Genomic DNA, 12133 nt, shown 5'->3' on the forward strand with positions numbered 1-12133 from the left:
AATACTCTATAAGGACCATGAAATTTGGAGAACACTTACATTAGGACCTGGAATATGATTTTGAACATATACCTAAGTACACTATAATGTCTGGTTTTTAGTCATTATTTTTATCATAGTACTTGGCATGAATTTTGTGAAAATCGTTAAGTCTAGTCCTCGTTTGTTTGATCGTTTCATAAGTACGTCTAGTTTTCCATGCAATATAGTCATCATGATTATAAGTATGTCGGGGTGGTGTTACATCATCTAGTAAGGTATTAGGTAATCTTTTTTGATATCCATACAATAAAGTTAGTGTGGCGATTCTCCTATTGTCTCATTTACAGTATTGTTATAGTAAACTGTACGTCTTCAAGCTAAATCCAGTCTTCTGTATTAGGTTTAACTAAAGTTTCAGGATGTCCTTTATTTTACGATTTGTTCTTTCTGCTCCATTTGAACTTGGTTTATATGCTTTATTTATTTGACATTTATCTATCTCGTAAAATTCACATAATTTTCTTAAAAGCTCACCAGTAAATTCAGCCGCGTTATCAGAAAGAAGAACTTGTGGACATGAATGTCTCGTAATAATTCTAGATTTAAGAGCTTCTGCTACTGTAATTGCATCTCTATTTCTTACTGGTACATTTTCTACATATCTGGTTAGATAGTCTAGAAAGACTAGTATTGTCTATTCCCTCTACTAGTGGTGAAATGGACCTAAAAGTCCATGCTAATTACCGGAAATGGTTATTCTTATGGATATTTTTCAAGTGGAGCCCTTGGATTTACGTTACCCTTATGTTGATTGTAAACTACACAATTTTGTACAAGGTCTTTGCATCCCTACACTACAATGTGGCCAAATAATTTCTGGTTATGATTCTGCTTATCTTTTTAATTCCTGGATGTCATGCTAACTTATATGAGTGTGTTAGTTTTAAAACTTCTCTGATTAGTGCTTTTGGGATGTATACACGAGGACAACCATTCTTCTCTGAGGGCCTTTTATACAACAGGCCATTTATTAATTCAAAATAGGTTTAGAGATTCATCTGTCATGAATTTGTCCTACTATCTGTATGATTTCTGCATCATTTTCTTGTTGTATTTTCACTCTTTCTAAGTCCAAGTCCACTACTTGACTTAGCTAAAACAAAAGGTAAGTATTTTTGTTTCTTCTTGGGATCTGGATAATGCATCTGCTAGGGTATTAAATTTCCCTGGGATATATCTGAATTCTGGAGCAAATTCTAACACACTAATGAACCATCTATTGAACTTCATGTTATTTGTAAAAGTTCTCTTTTTAAACAAATCACAAATGGGTTTGTGATCAGTAAGTACACTGACTTTATGACCTAGAAGTATGTCTAAATTTCTTTAATCCCCAGTATAATGCTAAACATCTGTAGCACTATAATTTCTTTCTGCTGGAGTTTAAGACTCTACTGGGATAATATACTGCCTCATTCTAGTTTTGTCTTTTGTAGTAATACTGCTCCTAGCCCAGCCCTGTACTTGAGGCATCACAAGCTAAGTAAAAGTCTTTGGAGAAATCTGGAGTGAGCTAAACAGGATTCCTTGTCATTTTACTCTTTAGTGTTTGGAAGGCTGTCTCTTGCTCTTTATTCCATTCATATTTGACATCCTTCTTTGTTAATTCTGTTAATGGTTTGGCTATCGTCGCAAAACCCTTAATAAAAGGTCTATAGTAACCTACCATTCCTAGGAATCGTCTCAATGCTTTCAAATGTGTGGGAGCTGGATATTCAACTATTGTATCTTATATATATATGCATGGATCCATCTTATAATTACATATTAAATGTTAAGATTTCATTAAATTGGCATTTCTTTAATTGATTTTTAGTCCACTTATTAATCTTTCTAGGACTATTTCAATGTTTTGAGGTGACTTTCTAAATCTTTACTAAAAAATGATAACGTCATCTAGGCAAACTACAACATTTCCTATATCTCCTAAAATTTGTAAAATTAATCTAACAAAAGCTAAAGGAGCCGAAGTGAGTCCAAATGGCATGGCTTCAAATTGTAAGTGTTCTTTATGTGTGCTGAAGGCTGTGTATGGTTTCGACTCTTCGTCTAAAGGTACTTGCCAATACCCACTCAGCAAATCTAAGGATAAAAAGATTTTTGCACCTCCTAATTGAGTTAACATATCTTGAATTACTGGCATTGGCATTGTATCTGGGATGGTGTTGGAATTTAACTTTCTATAATCTATCACAAGTCTCCAATTTCCATCTTTCTTTGGAACAAGTAGTAATGGAGAATTATATGGAGAGATTTGGAGAATGACTACATCTTTCTTCATTTCTTCTATCAAATTATCAACTAAGGGTCTTTGGCTTATTGGTTATCTGTATTAGGAATAAAAAAGTGGTTTTGCTCCATCATCTAACAAATTCTATGTTGTAGGACAATTATAAACTAATTTTATCTCCTTCTATAGCTATTACATCTCCATATTTTTCTGATATCTGAATTAATTTTTTTTTCTGGGAAATCTGTTTTATTCATCGCTTTGTTTAATTCAGACTTTTGACCAGTTACAGAGAAAAATGCCTTTTCTTCTAGTGTTAGTAAAGGGCTGTTAGTAGGTATTCCTATGCAAAAGACAATGCCTGCGTATAGTGTTAGTTTGTTATCTGAGTAGTTTTGGACATAAACTTCACAATTATTACCCTTCAGGTGGGCCAATGAATTATCTATTCTGGCAAAATCTGGCAATTCTTCATTTAATAACTGAACGTCTTTAACCTCTACCTCTACTTTTCTCCTTAAATGTATTTTTGCTACTTGTCTATTAAGTATGAACTGCACTTTATTATCATCAGCAATGCCTACGCAACATATCTCTTCATCTTCTATATCTGCAAAGCAACAATGTTCTGTATATTCACTAGTTTCTTCAGTTACTGCTATTACATTATCTATATCGGATTTATGTATTTTATTTAATAACAATACTTCATTTAGTAATTTCCCTTCATTGTTACAACTTATTACTACATTGCTATAGCTATCAGTATTTATTTCTGTATATTTATCAGTATGGGAGCCTTATTTTCGTTATATTCAGAATCTCGGTGATCACCATTATTTGTATCTGGGCCATTTCTTTCTTCGGAGTATATAGTTTCTTGAGGTGCACATTTTCTTGATTCTCTACTCTGAAATTGTGGGAATTCCTCTTTTCTATCTTTTTCTATTTTATCTTTATTGTTCTCGTTATGGTACTGTCTTTTATGTATGTCTTTCTCGCTTGCCGAAGAGCCGTCTCGAACAAATTGATCAGATTTGGGTGAAACACTCTTCAAGCGCAAAGCATACCTTTCAGCACAATTATCTGTTTCCAGGCTAATCGCTTCTTTCTCTACCCAGTCAGGATGATTCCACATCTCTTCATTACTTTAAATGAGAACAATACTTGTGCGGGAAAAATCTGTCTTCTAGAACTGAAAACTTTTAACTAGATTTATGTGACGAAATGTCTATTTCTAAGTTCACATTTCCTAAACTTTTAATCTTTTTTACCCTTTACTCACTTTTTATCATTTCTGCTTTGACCCTGAATTGGCGTTTCTTCAACGCCTAAGTATCTGGTTAAAATGGTGTTATCTATTATGTTTACAGTGCTTCCTGAATCCATGAGTACAGTACATATCTTTCCATTTATTGGAACTTTAATGATAGGTAAATCCTTTCTGGTTATTTCTTCTTCTCTCATGAAGAATACTACTACTTTACTCGGCAAATAGGAAAATGCGGATGAACCTTCACTTCCCCTTTTTGCTAATTCTTCTGTTTTTATATTATTTTCTTGAAGGGACTTTCTTGCTGTCTTATGTGTAGGGATAAATTGACATTGACTTGAAGACTTATTTGAGGTTGGGCGGTTGCTGCTTAATTCAACCACTTCTTTATGTGTTTCTTTATTCCCGAGAACCAGCAATTCCTGGTTAAATGTCCTACCTTCTTGCAAATCGTGCAGATCCTAGGCCTTCTGCACTCGTTTGTGGAATGACTGGTATAGCCGCAGTTTTCACAGGTTGTCTTTGGTCTCGCTCCTTGAGCGGAATAGTTCACTTGGGTTGAAGTAGTTGTGTTTGAGTATTGACCTTGTCTATAAGGTTGGGAGGCCCTGCTGATGATTCTGTGCTTCCTTTCTTAATAGTTTGGATTCTTTTATTTTGAGCATATTTTCCTTGAAAGGTAATTGGTCAGTTCCCAACTTGTCTGGAATTATCATAGTTCTTATTTATTCATTCAGAAAGGTAGGATCATTATTTCTGCCTTTCCTTTCATTTTGTGCTTCTGTTGTCCCCAAAATCCTTTGGGAGAGATCTATCTCTTTCGTTTGTATTTCTTCTCTCATGGTTTTCAGTGTTTGAAGGCTGTCTTTCTGTGGATCAATTTTTATTTTCCTGAAAGCCTTCTTTTTATCTTCTCCAAGGCCATTATATATTGTTCCAAATGGCAAGTAATTCAAAACATGTCTTAGCTCAACTAAATTATTGTCATTATCACCAAACTGTGTCTTATCTTCTATGGTGATGCCTGTTTTCTTTAAGTCTTCTGTTATTTTATGTATTGCATTCTCAACACTTTTGTACGTTAGCTATTGTTTCATGTGCGGGTTAAGGAATCTGAATGTGTTATATAAACTGTCAGTCTTATTTACTGGTTCCCAGAGTGATAAACAAATTTCTTTGAATTCTGCATAGTTATTAAGCTTGATAAAACTCGTGGAATTCAGAGTTTTGTGGGTGTCACCGTGTTCTGAACTTCCGCGAATTAAGACTTCATTTATTTTAGCTCTTTCATCTGTTATTCCCCCCTGAAGTTATGCGACTATCTGCATCTGAGAGCCAGTGATTTACTGTATAAGATTCGAGTCTACTTTTGTCAGGATTTGAATCATCCACCTGTCCACAGAAGCGTGTGGCTGTTGTTATGACAGCTGCTTGATTCATATTGCGATATTGGATGGTGCGAGTATTATTAGTATTGTTACTATTATTATTACTGTTAGTATTATTAGAATAATTAACACTACTTTAGTTCTGGTTAGTTGTGTTATTATTGTTAGTATTTCTTTGCACTTAAGTTGAGTGGGAAACTAGTCTTGGAATTCGGCAATGTCTGAGTGTCGACGGTCTTAAATTGTACGACGTATGGCCTAACTGTGTTTAATGTTCATCAAAGACTCTTTGCATTTTACAATCAAATTGTGTGAAACGAACACCACATTATATATATGTATATATATATATATATATATATATATATATATATATATATAATATATATAATGTAATATATATATATATATATATATATATATATATATATATATATATATATATATATATATATATATAATATATATATATGTAACAAGAGACAGAATGTGTTTTTTTTTGAAATTATGCGTAAGCGTCTCCAACAATCTTTATTCAAGAGCTTGGCGTATGAAGGTTAGCTCAAATGTACCCATCCATTTTCTCCCTCTCTCTCTCTCTCTCACCGTGTATCGCCTCTCTCTCTCTCTCTCATCGTTTTCAGTTCACCACGAATCTCACTCATTCTCACCAAGCAATTGAATGGACTATTTAAAAAAAGCAATAGTTTCTACAAAAATAGGTTTATTATTCAAATAACAACAAGTAGATAAAACAAAGCAAGATTAAAATGCATAATAAATGAATTATCGAGTCAGATAACTAATCTGAACTATGTAAACACTTCTGATTAAAGAAGTCTCACTATGGCTAATAGCCTGAAAATATCAAACTCACATACTCCCCAAATCAATAACTAAAGTCATGTCAAAAAAACAGTCCTACATGTTATTCCAGAACCAGTCCACACTGTCCACAGACATCTGTATCGGAAAATTAAACATGACAGAAAACTCCAAAAATATATGAAGTACAAAACACAATAATGGAAAGTGTAAAATGCATAGCCAAGATATAGCCAAGCGTAACGCATGACAAAACAATAATATAAAGAGAGTATGAATATTCATAGTAAATCTCCCACCAGTTCAAAGTTCATAATGATCAGAAAATCATTGTAAAAATCACAAGTTCAATTTCATAGAGATTTCAAACTCTACCTTATCTGCCGATTTCAAACCTGGATCCTCTCCAAAGCTACGTCTAGACAACTGCAGTTCTATCACTTTAATAAACAGTCAAACTCACTTTTAGGGCTAAGATTTTGGCGTAATCTAGATCAATTAGCACGTACTCACGGGCCTGCTAACACTTCGGAGATCACCTGACTGGCAATATTGCTGAGGAATCAAACTATTTGCTGAACACAAAGATTTTACCTCGAGTCTCTCGACCTAGTTCCATCTGACTCCAAAAATTCTTCCATCACATCTTAAAGCATTGAAGCTATGAAATGCATATATGTGTCCTTTAAAATTTGTAGCAGCCATATTTTCTGAAATAGAGCTAAAGCCACCACATAAAATATCTCGCTCTCTTAGCAACAAACTAAAACAAAAACATATGTATAAAACATAACCAGATAGAGCTATGCTCAGTGCAATGTCTACTGCACTGCAGCTTAGGACTACTCTCATGACGCACTTCCAAAGTCACTGGGGTTGTCTTCTTAGAGCCTTCATGTAATCTTGCAAACACGAATAGCTTTACTACCCCCACAACAAAATTTATCAGTAAAATAGCTATTAAGACAATTAAAATTGTGACATAATATATTCCTGATACTGGAACATCCGTCAAATCCAATGTCTTCCAACGGTGGAACAGTTATTGGCACCTTGGATTTGTAGGTACTGCCACTACCAAATGCTGTTCTCACGTGTGGCGCATAATTATCTTCTCAGAACTGTTGAATACATGCGGCTAAGTACGAAAAGTCCGTAGACATCACACGACTTACCCAGCATCAAACAGCTTGGATCCTTGAGGGTAGATGACGTCGACTTGTGCTCTGGCACATCATTGTAACTGCACTCTTTGCAGAACCACGGCAGTTAGAGTACTGGTGGACTCAATGTGGTAATCTCGCAGGAACTGTCTAAGTCACATTCCTGTCAGGTCTGTCTATGAACCCCTAATGATAATTCACAACCACCCACAGACACAACTCGCAACTGGAAAACACACTGTCACACACCTCTCTAACCAAGAGTACAACTAGATCTTATAACCAGCCGAACCTTGATATTGATCTCCCAAAAGCAGACATGGTCTCTCTATCCCATGTCACTACTGAGTCTCCCAAAAACACTCGAAAAAGGTCTAATAACCAAAAAGGTTTCATGTTACTGAACCAAACAAACTACTAATGCAAAAGTCAAATACTCTTAATGTTAGAACTAGTTGAGTTTGTATCTCAGAATAATCACAGTCAACTCACTAGTAAACTGTATAACTCTGGAACTCACTCATAAAATTCTTTCCAACAGAAAAAAATGCTCGAGAGTCCTATCCAAAACTATAAAAGGTATCATATCTCATCACAAAGACATGAAGTTCTACTCCGGTTAGCAAATATTTCACAGCACCTGACTAACTCTCAACAAAATAGCAATTGACATGTGTAGTATCCCATGATCATAACAACTAAATCACTCACAACACAGCTCCTTTATTTAAAAAAAAAAAAAAGAAACTGGAAAAAATCCAAATACCAAACACACGATCTCCCAACCCGAAAAAAAAGATCAGCCTTGTTCGGTCCGATATGCAAGTACCTCCCCAAAAAATAATCTTAAACAACAAGATATTGCGTCGGATGATGAAACATCACAACACCATACTAACACACGGGTCAAATCTCGTATAAATTAGCCCATGTCTCAACTTCTAAAATCATTCGAAAACAAATGATTAAGAACTTCAATATCCAAATAGACAAGAGACAAAAAAAAAATAAAAAAAAAAATCATATATATACAAACATCAACCCATTTTATCCCTCTAACTATATACAAACGTTCCATTGTGACTATATACAAATGTTCCATGCATCCCAACTTTCTTTAACTTTGAAATATGGGTCAATTCGTCCTCAGTATTTACATCTTTAACTTACAAATCTATTCCTCTTTTGATCTCTAAATCTCAAAAGGTCCGTGGAACTTCGGGCTTAATTTATAATTGGAATCATTCCAGACATTCCTTTAACAAACGCTCTATCACCCATCAGAAAAAGCTACTCCCCTCGATTTCGCGTTACTTTCTCTACCATTGCGCGAACAAAGTTCAAGTTCTTTACTGATGCGATGCCAAATCTTTCTCTCGCTGTATTTATCAATGGAAGTGACCGTAACATCACCCTGAACTCGCTCTGGTAACAAATCAAAGGTCCTTTCAACTTGTACCCATACAGAAAACTTCTGCTGGAGATATCTTAATTGTGTGTCATTCATCATAGTATTGATGCTATATCTTTGCTAATCAATGATCTGTCCCAATGTATCGGAACCTCACCGTCATGCGCAAAGCTTCGATTACTTTCCGATTCGCCCTCTCACATAACCCATTCGCTTCAGGTCTATACGGGATTATAGATACTTTCTTTATCCCCAACAAATTAGCAAGACCGTCTAAAGTCTTATTAATAAACTCCCTACCATTGTCTGTGATCAGACATTCCAGGAACACCATATCGACAAATTATCATAAAAGAACGCTATAGCAACTTCCTCAGCTGATTTGTGTTTCAGTGGAAAATCTCGACAAGGCAGTCAACTCATCAACAACTACTAATAAATGTCTATAACCATAAGCGGACTCTGAGAAGTTACCCAGAATATCCATATGCACTCTCTGAAACGGCCTATGTGGTATGGGATATGAACCCAAACGACACGACACTGTCGTCGCTGGCTTATTCGCATTGCAAATAGCGCACTTCTTCACAAAGGCTTCTACTACGGAAAACATATTTTCCAAAGAACTTTGCTGACCTGACGTTTTTCATACGTCTTGTCCACACCTAAATGAGAGAACCAAATTTACAATGTACAATGTCACAGAACTTGTGGTACTAGACTCTCTGGCACGATGATTTGTGTAATCTCACCCATGCTTCGAGTACTTCGCAAGTTATCCATAACTTTCCTCACCAATAAATTATTCTCAACTCTAGACCAGAAAAGGCAACATACCCTTTCTTCGATTGAAACTCCCTAAGAAATGTATATGACAACAATTTATCTTCATCTTGCTTTTGTTCCAGCAAGCCTATGTCCCAAGTGACATTTTCACCCGTAGCCTGCCTGCGTTACTCTCACTATCACGAATAACAATCTCTCCCGAGACTGCCAGCTCACTATTCTCCCAGAGTATGCTGGCAAGACGATGTATATCCTCTACATGCGATCTCTCAGATACTAATATCAGAGACATTAGACACCAAATATTTACTCTCTTCTCCCACGGGATTCGGTGTGTATTTCCTCATCGACCGGAAGAGAAATGTCTGCTCAATGCATCTGCAACCACATTATGCTTACCTTCAATGTATTTGAGGTTTGCATCAAAATCTCTCAATGTTAAGGAACCAACGTGCTCTCTTGGACGACAAATTTGGCTTATTAAAAGCTCTAACGCTTGGTTGATGATCTGTAAAAATCTCAACTTTATTTCCCAACAACAACATCTTAAAATGAACAAGGCTAGAGACGACTGCGAAAGCCTCTTGTCCCTAACTGACATCAGCCTTTCGTTACTACCACGCGTTTTGAACTTTCTGCTATAAAAGCAATTGGGTGTAATTTCCTTGAAATTTCTGCATCAAACACGCACCTATACCTTCCTGACTCGCGTCAGTCACTAGGTGAACGGTTGACTAAAATCTGGAAACTTCAAGAACTGGTGGGTTCACCAGCGTTCTTAAGCTTCTCAAAGCTAATTGTTGACTATCACTTTATGAAACAAAACTTAACGTCTTCTCGTAAATCTGTCAATGGAGACGCTATTGTAGAAAAATTCACTGAAACGAAAGAAACCCGACATACCTAGGAACGAACGAATCTGTTTCCTGGTTTTGGGAACTGGAAAATTCACAATGGCTTTAACTTTCTCATCATTCCTCCTAACTCCCCTCTTTAGAGATAACATGTCTAAATAGACAATTTTCTCTTCAGAAACTCACATTTGGCCAATTTGACCTTTAACTTGGGCGTAATCGCTTAGGACTTCTTTTAACACCTTTAGATGTTCTTCATTTGTATCTGTGCGCATGAGAATATCATCCATGTACACAAACACCGACTTTCCTAACAAGCCATAGTACTGTATGTAACCAGTCTAGTAAATGTTATTGGGGACCCTTGTAATCCAAAAAGGCATCCTATTAAACTCATATTCCCTTTGGTACCGAAAATGCTGTATGTTATTTCTACTCTCACAAGAACCTGTGAAAACTTCCCATAAGATCTATGGATGAATATATTCTTGCCACCGATCTCAACAAACAAATCAGGCAAAGCAAGCTGGGATGTCTATGGGCATGTTTTTTCATTCAATTTACGAAATCTACAAACTCTGATACTACCGTCTTTCTACTTAGGAACTGCAAGCAAAAAGGAAAATTAAGGAGGAATTGGGCAGTCTGATAATGCCTTCGACTCCACCTCTGAACTGCACTATACTTCTTCTCTGATCTTGAAGAAAGGAATTCGATATGCTGGAATATATGGATTTGTACCCTTTTCTAGGCCCAGTTGAATGTTCTAAAAACATCCTGTAACTCCTAATTTATCTCCCATGTAATGATATCTAGATATTCTTTCAACACTTTCTCTGCTTTATCTGAATATTGGGATAATCAGCAGCCAAATGTTCATGTAAACCTGAAAGCACCCCGGAACTGTTGCTCCTGCGTTAGGGAAACATCTTCCCGTCTCCACAAAAACTCACTAATTTATGCTCTTCCTTAAACTCTTCAAAATCAATTACATAAGTACCATGGCGTGTTTTTTCACTGAGTCTTGATAGCTAACTAATTCTACTGAAGTCAAGCCTGCGACTGAAATTTCATTCACGGCACGTATCACAGCGTCTTTGAATTTCTCAGTTCCCTCAACAACGCACACTTGAGAAGGAAAATTCTTCTCTTTCAGCGACACTTCAGCAATGTAGGAACTCGCGGTTGCAATTCAATATCTTCCAACAAAAATCCTTTGAAAGATCTTTGCAGATATCTTCACTCTCTAATGACTGTGTTACACATGTCTCCGACTGTGTCTTAGGTTTCTCACAAGTTTTTCCTGTGTATATATGGAACAAAACAACCTGGCCTCACTATTGTAATCCCTGAACTCCCGTAGGAGAATATTTGATGTTATGTAAAAAGCACAAAGGAAAGGGTGTCTGGCAAACCATTTCACCTAAGGCTAATCATTACTATGACCAAAAGTAGTTCTACTGTGTCTTTCCACTTAATACAAGCGTAGAAATGACGAACCTAAAATATTCCAGTTTCCTCGCTTGTACATGCCTGTCTCACTAGAAGGGACTGGTACTCTGGAAACCTCGAGTGAAAAAGGTCAGCATTTACTAGTTAACTGAGCTACCAGAATCAATGAAAATAAGGAATTTCATTGCCATTAGAAGTCCACGTACAATCGGCCTAGGTTCTGTGACTCCGACCTGATTGGTCATTATCACTGTGTCCGTTTTCGAACTTATCTTGTAGAAAATTCTGCTGTTCCTTTGTGTATCTAGAACTTGCATCCGTGGAAATTCTCCTGTCATCTAGAAAAACCTCCCCGTGACTTCCCTGAATAATCTCTATTCTTCGTGGCTGGGCAAAATCTCCATCCATGATCTGAAGATTTGCAAACTGAACAATATCTCACTCTGCAATTTGATTTACTATGTCCTAGTTTATCACAATTAAAACAACGTATCGTTGTGACTGATCTCTCTGGAATTTTCTTCGATTCTACTCGTGCACATGTCTTCGCTGTTGCATCATTTCCCGAATGCGAGCGACTATCATTATTCTGTGGTTTGGAAACCGCAGCTGACATTTGCACCTCCCTGTACAAAACTACTGTCCAGTGTCGGGCATTTTGATAGATTTTTATTAATCTGTGCAAACAAAAGGATTCGTCTGTATCCTG

This window comes from Macrobrachium rosenbergii, chromosome 59, assembly GCF_040412425.1.
Source record: "Macrobrachium rosenbergii isolate ZJJX-2024 chromosome 59, ASM4041242v1, whole genome shotgun sequence".
NCBI lineage: Eukaryota > Metazoa > Arthropoda > Malacostraca > Decapoda > Palaemonidae > Macrobrachium > Macrobrachium rosenbergii.